At 32.3% G+C, this 12,540-nt stretch overlaps 1 protein-coding gene across 1 annotated transcript in view; it reads right to left on the bottom strand.

The window, feature by feature from the left end:
- nfixb (nuclear factor I/Xb) overlaps positions 1-5,699 on the bottom strand; it is a 332,632-nt gene extending 326,933 nt beyond the window's left edge. The window contains exons 1-2 of the mRNA XM_087243273.1: positions 5,672-5,699; positions 180-366 (exon numbers count right to left, since the gene is read on the bottom strand). The gene's annotated coding sequence lies outside the window, so the exon portion shown is untranslated. The remainder of the gene's footprint in view (positions 1-179; positions 367-5,671) is intronic.
- Positions 5,700-12,540: the final 6,841 nt, after the last annotated feature.

The following is a 12,540-nucleotide window of genomic DNA, read 5'->3' as shown; positions in this document are numbered from 1 at the left end:
AGAGTTATAGAGGACTGACCCCTGCATACATTTTGTTTTGACGTCCTTTTTTGTTGGGGGGGGGGGGGGGGGGGCATTAACAAGCATTAACTGGGACTGGGGGGGTCAATCCCCTCTAATTCACAACAAATAATTCCACAACAAATACATCAAATAATCACTGGTAAAGTCCTACTTACTGTAGTGTTTCTCACAAACGTTGAGATCTGCTTCCTTCATGTCTGTCACTGTGCCGTTTATCTGACGCAGCCGAGGCGGAGATTGGGGCACACTCTGACAGGCACGTGGGAACGGTGGGCGGGGAGAACCAGCATTAAAGGCACAGGCAACAAAAACAGCTGTGTTGAGAGCAGAAATTCCAATATTCTGAAAGATATAATAAATAACCTGATGGGTGTTTTGAGCTTAAACTTTACAGACACATTCTGAAGACACAAAAGACTTATCTAAACACTCTACCCCACGCATTATGATAAATCTATGGAAAAAAATATTTGACTGTCTTGCTTTTCTTAAAATGGCTTAACTTGAAGTACTGTAAAAAAAAAATTTTTTAAGGTACTTTATGATATGTTGCCATATGGCAACAACGTCCAGATCTAACTTAGAAATTTTACATTTAAAACTTTCCTTATAATTAATAACTTTGTTATTTGAAATTATTTAATTGGTGTTGCAGTATTATAAGCTTTACATATACATAACACCTTATACATACTTTCCAACAACTCATATTCCAACAGTTTTCATTTATTCCTTTCTTTTTCGCAGAATATTATTAAAAACAAACCTAATATTGTAATATCATGTATACATTGAATATAGTATACATAGCATACAGTGAAGATAAATATTCTCTCCCGTAAATATTATAACAAATAAATAACAAGTCTAGTATATCCAGATGCATCAGAATAATGTAGCTACTAGCTAACAATATTTATATATTTGACTATATACTATACTACACCTGTCTTATCAGCCTCTGAGCTAACTTACCTGAACTGTCTCTATCAAATGTCCAATCTGCATCATTCTCATGGTCACTAAAACCCATCTCATCCTCACTTTCATCTGCAGGAAGAGCCAGTTCTGTCCTTTTCTTCTTTCACTCACCATAGAGCATAGTGGTGCTCGCTAATACACTGTTCCCTGTATTCATTTCCATTCAAAAGTAGTATTGCCATTAAAACTAGATTTTATCCTTAATGCAAATGCCATTAACATATGACTAATCAACATTATACTACTAGCATTCATGTTGCTATTGTTATAACTTAACAGTTCACAGCTGACCTTGCAGCTAGGTAACCCATTGCAATATTGCATGTTCCACTATGGCAGTGTTGCCATTTGGCAACACATACATTTGATCGATTTACGAAAAAACGAATTTGATTAAAAAAATAAATAAATTCTGAATATCATAACTTACTGGAGGTGAGGTTTTAGATTTTTTTGTGGATCTGACAATCCGATCCTTTGTTTTTATTGATGTTTACATTTGCATTTAGCAACTGCTCACAATAAACGCCAGTCTGTCAGAAATCCCGTTACAGACAAACACTGAATGTCATGTGACTTTACCAAAGAACATCATTGGCTAGTCTAAGGTCTTCCCTTTCCAACAAAAAATAAATAATGTTGGTCTTAAAGAAACAGTGGCAGGGAAATTAACATGAGTATCATGTCACCATATTAGTTACACCAAGCAGTAGATGGTTAAATCCTGAAAATAAGGTAAAATAGGTGAACTTTAATGCTGCTTATGGAAAAATAATAATATATATATATTTATATAATTTATAATATATATTTTAATAATAATAATAATAATAATAAATACTCCATCTAACTTCAGTCTCAAACTCATCCAACATCTGACAGACATCTGTTAGTTGTGATATTTACCTGCCAGTAAATAAAAAAAAAAAGATTTATTTATCTACTAATATATAAAACAACGAGTCTTTGTAGTGCTGTCCTTTTATAGCACCACAAACCAATCTGCAGTTACAGAATATATGAGATATCTCTTCAAATCGTGATCTGGACTGTCCACGGAGCTTTAGCTGATTTCATCAGATCGTATAGTTGAGTTTGTGATGAACATGTGTCCCGCAGATGCATTCGGAAAGCTCAACAGAAGCTGCTCACTGCCGTCTGCGCAAATAAAAAGCAACCCACTAAACCGGTCACATCACTGACGTGAGAGCGAAGCCATTTACAACGCATTCTCCATCCAAGCCTGTCCTCCCAGAGACAATTTATTAGCACAATATTCCACACATCTGACCTCCATCAGCGCACCAGCCAGAGAAATAAAACACCACGCAATACCTCTCAACTGTACAACTTGGACACAGAAAGTTCTTATTAAATAAATGCAATCAAAATTGAAAATGGAGAGCATGTCCTGGCGTTTCATACAGCCAATAACGTTTTCTTATGTCTGTTTAACTCTAATACGCTTCAGAAGTTAGGATGTTAGAGAAAGGGTACAGTATTTGAAACAAATGTTCTCATGGAGGCTTTCTGATTAAATAAACAGAATCAGCGTCTGCAGTTATACTCTTCAGTTGGTTTTCATACAGCGTAATGCATCTCTTATGTGTTGATAATCACTACAAAGCAAACCGCATATGTTCAGTCTAACAAATCACGTGGAAATAACTGACCAAAAATCTGATGACAAACAATTGGATAAATGTTCAAAACCTCCTGATAAACAGTCAGGGTTTGACTGACGTGATTTGGGAAAACATAAATAATTCAATTCACAATGAGTGCTTGAAATAATATTAATAATTAACCGATTGGGATTTTTTTTTCTTACACTGAACAATTTATATGAGTTAAATTTAAACAAACATTTTGCAATTTTCACCTTAATTTGTTTGTTTAAATTCAGCCCAAATAAATTGTTTACCTCTTAAAAAAAATTAGCAAATCCAAGGAATCACCTTTGAATATTTTTTTCAGTGTGCAAACATAATTACTGTCAATCGGCCTAATTGTATGGAGCCAGATCAGTCTTAAAAATAATACATTCACAAAAAAAAAATCATACATGCACAGCACAATTCAGATTTACAAAATCCAATTTGGAAATTCAAAAACCACTTCATAAATACAACATGCAATTTGTGAATTCATAAGCAAAAACAATAAATATTTTCGTGAAATGAATTGGATTTGTGTATTTTTGAATCGTGTTTTGAACTTACGAGTTAGATTTGTGTATTTACAAATCCTGTTGAGCTTACAAATTGGATGTGTATTTTTGAATCATGTTTTGAACTTACGAATTGCATTTGTGTATTTTTGAATCGTGTTTTGAACTTACAAATTGCATTTGTGTATTTTTGAATCGTGTTTTGAACTTACGAATTGCATTTGTGTATTTTTGAATCGTGTTTTGAACTTACGAATTGCATTTGTGTATTTTTGAATCGTGTTTTGAACTTACGAATTGCATTTGTGTATTTTTGAATCGTGTTTTGAACTTACGAATTGCATTTGTGTATTTTTGAATCATGTTTTGAACTTACGAATTGCATTTGTGTATTTTTGAATCATGTTTTGAACTTACGAATTGCATTTGTGTATTTTTGAATCGTGTTTTGAACTTACGAATTGTATTTGTGTATTTTTGAATCGTGTTCTGAACTTACGAATTGCATTTGTGTATTTTTGAATCATGTTTTGAACTTACGAATTGCATTTGTGTATTTTTGAATCGTGTTTTGAACTTACGAATTGTATTTGTGTATTTTTGAATCGTGTTTTGAACTTACGAATTGCATTTGTGTATTTTTAAATCGTGTTTTGAACTTACGAATTGCATTTGTGTATTTTTGAATCGTGTTTTGAACTTACGAATTGTATTTGTGTATTTTTGAATCGTGTTTTGAACTTACAAATTGCATTTGTGTATTTTTGAATCGTGTTTTGAACTTACGAATTGCATTTGTGTATTTTTGAATCGTGTTTTGAACTTACGAATTGCATTTGTGTATTTTTGAATCGTGTTTTGAACTTACGAATTGTATTTGTGTATTTTTGAATCGTGTTTTGAACTTACGAATTGCATTTGTGTATTTTTAAATCGTGTTTTGAACTTACGAATTGCATTTGTGTATTTTGAATCTTGTTTTGAACTTACGAACTGCATTTGTGTATTTTTGAATCATGTTTTGAACTTACGAATTGTATTTGTGTATTTTTGAATCGTGTTTTGAACTTACGAATTGCATTTGTGTATTTTTAAATCGTGTTTTGAACTTACGAATTGCATTTGTGTATTTTTGAATCGTGTTTTGAACTTTCGAATTGGACTTTGTAAATGTGACTTGAGGATGTATAAATAATAATTTGTAAATGTATTATTTTTGAGACTGATCTGGCTCCATATACTTAAAACTTCACTATTTTATCAATATTAAAAGCTCCTACTGCTATATGAATTGATTTAAAATGCTAATACCCCTTAATTACACTATTAAATATAATATACACACTGTATATTGCTTCATGGTAAATGTGTATTTGTTTAGAGTAGTAGCCATTTTATAATGGTTGAATTTAAACAAGCAAATTACATTCGTACATTTTTAGCTTAATTTAAATTGTTTACAACCTCTTAACTTAAAACAAATGGAGTATATCCGATGAATCATCTTTGAATAGTTTTTTCATTGTACATAATTACCATGAGGCCTACTTAAAACTCACAGTAAAATAAACAAAATAACATTTCATCAATATTAAAGGTTTCTAGAGCTAAATGAACTGTTTTAAAAAAAAAAAAATGCAATTACACTATTAAATGTAAGACACATTTAGCATGACACAATATATGTATAATTGTTTAGCAAAGCCCATTTATATGGGGTGAATTTAAACAAATTAAATTTAGAAATTTCTAACTTAATTTGTTTGTTTAAATTCAGCCCAAATAAATTGTTAAACCTCTTAACTTAAAAAAATAAGTAAAGTCAAGGAATCATCTTTGAATCATTTACATAATTACCACCAGTAGGCCCACTTAAAGCGCATAGATATCAATATTTTATCAGTATTAAAAGGTCCTACTGCTAGATAAACTGTTTTAAAATGCTAATACTCCTAAATTACACTATTAAATGTAGTATACATATACTGGTTCATGCTAAACGTGCATGTTTAACGTGGCTGATTTATATGTGTTGAATTTAAACAAATTAAATTTAGTAATTTTCAACTTAATTTGTATAAATTCAGCTCAAATAAATTGTTTACAACCTCTTAACTTAACAAAGACATTAATAAATTCAAGGAATCACCTTTGAATCATTTTTTTCAGTGTACATAACGTTACACAATAACGACCAGTAGGCCAAAGTTACTTAAAACGCATAGACAGCAACATTTTATCAATAATAAAAAAAGCTCCTACTGCTAAATGAATTGATTTAAAACGCTAATACCCCTAAATTACACTATTAAATATAGTATACATCTATAGTTTCACGCTAAATGTGTATTTGTTTAAAGCAAAGCCTCGTGTTATTTAAAAGTGACAAACAGTTCTTTCATTCATCCTTCATAAAAGCTGTGAGATGTTTCATGTCATGTTAATTCGCAATGAAAGTGCTAATTTAAACGTGTTTGGAGTTAAAGCAGGACTTACTGTGTGTGAAAACGTGGTAACAATTAGTGGTTTTCACTCGCTGTCGCTGTTTAAGTACATAAACATTGGCGGTGACGCGGGACAGGTGCGCGTGCGTGAGTGAGAAGCGTGAGCTGCAGCGCCCTCTGCTGGATGATGACATCCACGATCATTTATTATCAGGGGTCTTTCTGTCTGAAACCACTTTAGGGATGTAAAGATGACGAATGACAACAAACTAACTAACAAAAACTCCTCAACCACTGCAGTACTGGCACTTAAATAGCATTCTCATTCACTTCCATTGATTTAATGCTGCATTAATATTTGGATAACATGTGTTGAGTGTGCAATATTTTTATAACATGCGAATTATATATTCTGATTAATAGCAGGGCATTGGCAGTACATTTCTGCATAAAGTATATGCATTTACATAAAATGCATTCAGTCTTTTTTATGTATTGTGAAATTTATAGTAATCAATCAATAATTTAATAAAACACATTTTATTAATTGACCATTTTGACAGTGTGATATGTAGCTTATTATTAAACAATTAATGCTGACTATAATAACTAGTCAAAAAAATAGTTAGTTAAGTATTGGTTCAGTACATATTTTATTCAACTGTTCAAAGATAAAATGAAAAATTGCTTTGGCTACTAGCAGAAAAATGTTTTGCTCGCCAGAAATTTTCCAAGCCAAAGTTTTTAGATGAAAAACTGAACTGATTAATTTATACAACAAAAAAAAAAACAATTCACATTTTTGCCTATGTGGCTAAAATAAAAAAACAAAATAAAATGAATCTAAATAAAAATAACATAAAAATAATAAAATTTAATAAAATTAAACTATATAAAATAAAAATAAATTAAATTAAATAAAATTAAAATAATTAAAAAATAAAATAAAAGTAAATGAAATAAAAATAAACAAAATAAAAATAATAAGAATAAAAATAAATACAATAAATAAAAATAAAAATGAAGAAAAATAAATAAAATTTAAAAATCTATTAAAATAAATGAAAAATAAATAAAATAAAAATAAATAAAATGAAAATATAAAAAATTAACTATATAAAACAAAATAAATACAATATAAAAATGAAAATAAATCAAATAAATATAAGGTAAAAATAATTAAATAAAATAAAAATAAATACACTTTTAATAAAAAATACAAAACTAAAACTAAATGAAATAAAATAAAACAAACCTAAACAAAATATAAAAATAAATAAAAAATAAAATAAAATAAAACTAAACTAAATAAAATATAAATAAATAAAAAATAATAAAAAATGAAACTAAATAAAAAAGTTAAAATAAATTAAAATAAATTAAATAAATAAAAGTAAATAAAAAAAAATTTAAATAAAAAAATTAATAAAAATAAAACTAAATAAGGGCGAAGCAGTGGTGCAGTAGGTAGTGCTGACGCCTCACAGCAAGATGGTCGCTGGGTCGAACCTCGGCTCATTTGGCGTTTCTGTGTGGAGTTTGCATGTTCTCCCTGTCTTCGTGTGGGTTTCCTCCAGGTGCTCCGGTTTCCCCCACAGTCCAAAGACATGCGGTACAGGTGAATTGGGTAGGCTAAATTGTTCGAAGAGTGTGAATGTGTGTGTGTGGATGTTTCCCATAGATGGGTTGCGGTTGGAAGGGCATCCGCTGCGTAAAAACTTGCTGGATAAGTTGGCGGTTCATTCCTAAATTAGATGAAACAAGGTAAATTAACTAAAACAAAGCAAAAAAGACTTTATACATTTATAATTCAATTAAATTTAAATGTTAAAAGTGACACATGATAAAGTAAGAAAAAACTAACATTTATTATTTGCCACTATTTGTTTGTATCAGCCAGTTGCTTTGACGACTTTCTATCTAATTTCACTCAAATGTGTCTACATAGCATGTGCGAGTATAGCGAACGAGGTGTAAAAACAGCGTTCTCTCCCTCTCACATTAGATGACTCTGTGCATTATATAGACAGACTCGCTGAGAGTATAGAGGGTTAAATCTGAGGTGTTTATTTTTTTGGCACATGAAGGCCTCGACTGTTTTATACATGTGGAAAACAGCTCCAAACAAATTTCAGAGCAAGACAGGTGCCAACACAACCATCTGCTTTGAGTTTCAGCTCTCCTCTCGCCTCTTTTCTACATGTATTCAACCACAGTGCAGCTCGCTGTCAGCCAATCACAGAGCAGCGTCTCTCACCCTATATAAGACAATCAGGTCACAGGTCAACACACCTAAAGAGACCTTATGTCAGTTTCATTGAATACATTACAGGCCAATACTAGAGTGATACAGCTATGTTCCAGAAGTAAAATCATTGTTCATTTCCTCTACAGGGATATTGAGTTATAATAACTGACAAATCTTTAAAGACTGACCTGTTGTGAGCTCTGAGCTTGTTTGTTGATTGTATCTGTTCACATTATTCATATACTTAGTCCCTTTATTCATCAGGGGTCACCACTGCGGAATGAACCGACAACTTATCCATCATATGTTTTTACACAGCGGATGCCTTACCAGCTGTAACTCAGTACTGGAAAACATCCATACACACTCATTCACACACATTTACTACAGACAATTTATGGTAAACTAAAGAAAACGCCAACTGACCCAGTCAGGGCTCAAACCTTCTTGCTTTGAGGCAACAGTGCTAACCACTGAGCCACCCCACAGTAATTCAACATATTTTTAAAAATAAGCAGAAAAACTACGTTCCCCATGATGCTGTGCAAAAAAATTCCACCAATCAAAGAGCAGCAGGGAGCAAATTGCAGCAAAATCTGTTTTGGCTCTCAAGTACTGTATTGAGTGGAGACCTTAAAAGAGTTTGGTTTGTGTTTTTGACTAAAAAGAAAGACACAAATAGTGTCATGGGTCTGTGGAAATGTTTTTTAAAAAGCAAAATATATAAATGTATGTTAAAATATACACATACTAATTTAAAAGAAACAAAGAGAAAAGAAAATCTAATTTTTAAAATGATAATAATTCTATAATGGAGCATCACGGTGGCGCAGTGGGTGGCACAATCGCCTCGCAGTAAGAGGGTCGAAGGTTCAAGCCTCGGCTAGGTCAGTTTGCATTTCTGTGTGGAGTTTGCAAGTTCTCCCCATGATCATGTCGGTTTCCTCCAGGTGCTCTGGTTTCCCCTACAAGTCCAAAAACATGCGTTACAGGTGAATTGGGTAAGCTAAATTGTCCGTAGTGTGCGTGTGAGTGAATGACTATGTATGGGTGTTTCTCAGTGATAGGTAGCAGGAAGGGCATCCACTGTGTAAAACATATGCTGTTGGAGGGGCTAAGGGACTAAGCCAGAAAGAAAATGAATGAATGAATGAATTCTAAAATGATTATTATAAATACAAAATTCAATTCAATAGAAATAAATAAAATAATTTACAAATACATACAAATTTAAGAGGTTTAAATAAGAAATTAGAGAAGAAAGAAAATAATTATTATTTATAAAAAATATTTTTAAAAATCTAAAATAGAAGTATAAGAATTGTTAAATAAATAATAATTAACAAAAAATTATAAGATGAATTAAAAGCCTACCAGTACAAACAAACAAATAAAATTTAAATTTAATTAATATAGGAAAAAAATATAATAAACAAAAAATTCAGTCTTTTACTATTAGAAGAAAATAAGTTGAAAATATTTAAAATAAATTTATAAATGAAATATTTTCTAAACAATATTTTAGACCAACTGTTTTTCACAACATAAATCAGCTATTTATTCATTCGTTTTCTTTATTAATAGTCCCTTTATTAATCTGGTCACCACAGCGGAATGAACCGCCAACTAAACCAGCATATGTCTTACGCAGTGGATGCCCTTCCAGCTGCAACCCATCACTGGGAAACATCCATACACTCTTGTATAGACACATACACTACTGACAATTTCGCTTACCCGATTCACCTATACCACAAATCGGAGCACTCGGAGGAAACCCACACCAACACGGCGAGAACATGCAAACTCTACACAGAAATGCCAACTGATCCAGCCGTGGCTCGATCCAGCGACCTTCTTGCTGTGAGGCGTTTGTGCTACCCACTGTGCCACCGTGCTGCTAAATCAGCTATTTACAGTACCTTTTACATTTTTGGATAGGGGTCCCCTGACACATCATATTTGGGGTCAAAGCTATCTAAAACATTAGTTACTATTTGCAAAAGCAATCTTCCCTAGTACTATTATTCACAGTTAATTTTAGATTGTTCTAAACTAGCAGTCTCAAACTCAAACTGGCGGTGTGGGGTGGAGGTGGGGGGTGATTGCATTTCACAATTCATAGGAGGGCTGTTTTAACATTCAAGCACAAGAAAAAAGTGCAAACGTGACGTAATTGATGCATTTTAGGACGTTTATATTTCAAGCATTACCTGTCTGTCACCAGTGATAATGCAAATCAGCACACTGTAAAACCCAAAAGGTTATGGTAACTCAAATCATTTGAGGAAACCCATTGCAACAAACCATTTAAATGCAAAAGCTAATCTATACGAGTACTGTGAACTTAATCCATTTGAGTAAATGAGGCAATTTGAGCACAGTAAAACTCAATAAATGGAGAACTCAAACCAACTGAGTACTGTAAAACCCAATAAGTTAAGGCAACTCAGACCGTTTGAGGAAACTGATTGCTGCAAAACATTTGAGTTATTAATGAGTACTGTAAACTTATTCCATTTAAGTTGAAGTAATGAAATATTTAATTAACTCGTTACCTTGAACATTGAATTAAAACTCTTTTCAAATGAGTAGAATCAACTTTCAGTCAATTTTAAGGTAACTACACTCATTACATTTGATAAAGTTGACTGTTGGGTTTTACAGAGCATGTTTATCGTGTCACACATCAGCTGCTGAAATAGGCCTGTGGTTGTTGTGTGTTTGAACGATCATTAGACACACACTCAGTCCTTTCACAGAGTCTATGCAGTCAAATCTCTAGCTTTTTATTTCTTGTTGTACGTAATAAAAGGATTGTTTTAATTGTAATGAAAATACTAAATAATAGGTATAATTATTATTATTCTCTCCCAACCAATTTTATTGTCTCAGTAGCATAACTTAAGTGACTTTACTGGCAATTTTTCTTTCTTTTTTCTTTTTTTTTTGAAAAACTACAACAAAGAGGAAGAAAGTACTGTATGTACATATCCACATTTACTTTAACAAGTTCAATTCAACCAGCAGTACAATTTTACTAATGTACAGTTGAAGTCAGAATTATTAGCCCCCCCTTTGATTTTTTTTTCTTTTTTTAAATATTTGACAAATTATGTTCAACAGAGCAATGAAATTTTCACAGTGTGTCTGCTAATATTTTTTCTTCAGGAGAAAGTCTTTTTTGTTGTTTTATTACAGTAAAATAAAAGCAGTTTTTAATAAAAAAAAAAATTAAGGTCAAAATTATTAGCCTCTTTAAGATAAATATTTTTTGATAGTCTACAGAACAAACCATCATCATACAATAACTTGCCTAATTACCCTAACATGCCTAGATAACCTAACTATCCTAGTTAAGCTTTTAAATGTCACTTTCAGTTGTATAGAACTATTGAAAAATATCAAGTAAATCTTAAATACTCTCATCACGGCAAAGATAAAATAAATCAGATATTAGAAATTAGTTATTAAAACTTTTATGTTTAAAAATGTGTTGAGAAAACCTGCTCTCCATTAAACCAAAATTGGGGGAAAAAAATAAACAAGGGGCTAATAATTCTGACTTCAACTGTACATAGTTTTTATGCAAATCTTGAAAAGCATTACAGTATTAAGTGAGACCATTTGAATCGAATATTAGCAGAATAATCATATTTGTTACACCACCAACATAGCGTGTAAGCCACGAAGAAGTGTTTGTATAACAAAATACAAGTGGTATAAAACTGAAAATAATCAAGCGACCCTTGAATATTTGCAAAAGTAGAGCTTTGGTAAAAATAGAGCACTCACAGACATACATTTTAACATTTAAACCAGCAACGTTATTAAAATGCATGTGTGTTACTCTTGACCACACTCGACTACACTGAGAGAAATTGAAAGTGAAACTAATCCGAATGTAGTACTTTAAAAGTCGACTAGTTGGCGGGTCAAAACCATAAGTGGCTAGAGGCGACAGCACAACAATGATAGTGGTTCAAAAATATGTGTTTTGACAGGCCAAATCTCGTGATAATTTTGATATCAGTTGCAGGGCGAAAGAAGGAAGACGGCGGGCCATAAATGGCCTGTAGGCCGGTAGTTTGAGACCCCTTTACTGAACAATCTGAGATAGTAATTTCACATATGAGTGACAAAATGGTCTGTAAAAAGCCATAAATGATGAACGGGCCTGAGCCATATAGAGACCAGAACATCACAGAAAGTTGAAAGTGACACATAACAACCATTCAGAGCACCCCAGCAACCACATAACCAACCCAGGCTCATTCGGAAAACGTACCTCTATACACATTTCTGGAGAGCGCCAAATACATCTCAGGAGCTACGTTTTTTATAAGTTTTTGTTTTTGCAAATCCACCAGAGGCTGCTGTGTATGCTTTTTCAATCTTATATTTCTCTCACGAGTGCCGTCCGCACCTGCTATTCTCACGTAAATCCACCAAAGACAGCTGCCGACTGACTGACTGACCGATAGACTAACCCACCCTCCTTCTTCTCTAAAAATCTCTTACCCATCCAATTGTGTTTTTAAAAGCCCAGATTGACCCGCCCACCGCCGTCCTTAAACCCCCTGACAGTTTTAAAAAGCAATCCAGAAAAAGAAAAGCCCTCGTCTGATTTTTACCATGTTTTCAAATTTTACCACATTCTCACCTTATTATTT

The sequence above is a fragment of the Danio rerio genome, chromosome 3 (assembly GCF_052040795.2).
Source record: "Danio rerio strain M-AB ecotype USA chromosome 3, GRCz13ab, whole genome shotgun sequence".
NCBI classification, from domain to species: Eukaryota; Metazoa; Chordata; class Actinopteri; order Cypriniformes; family Danionidae; genus Danio; species Danio rerio.
This window is presented reverse-complemented; position numbering and strand designations above follow the sequence as displayed.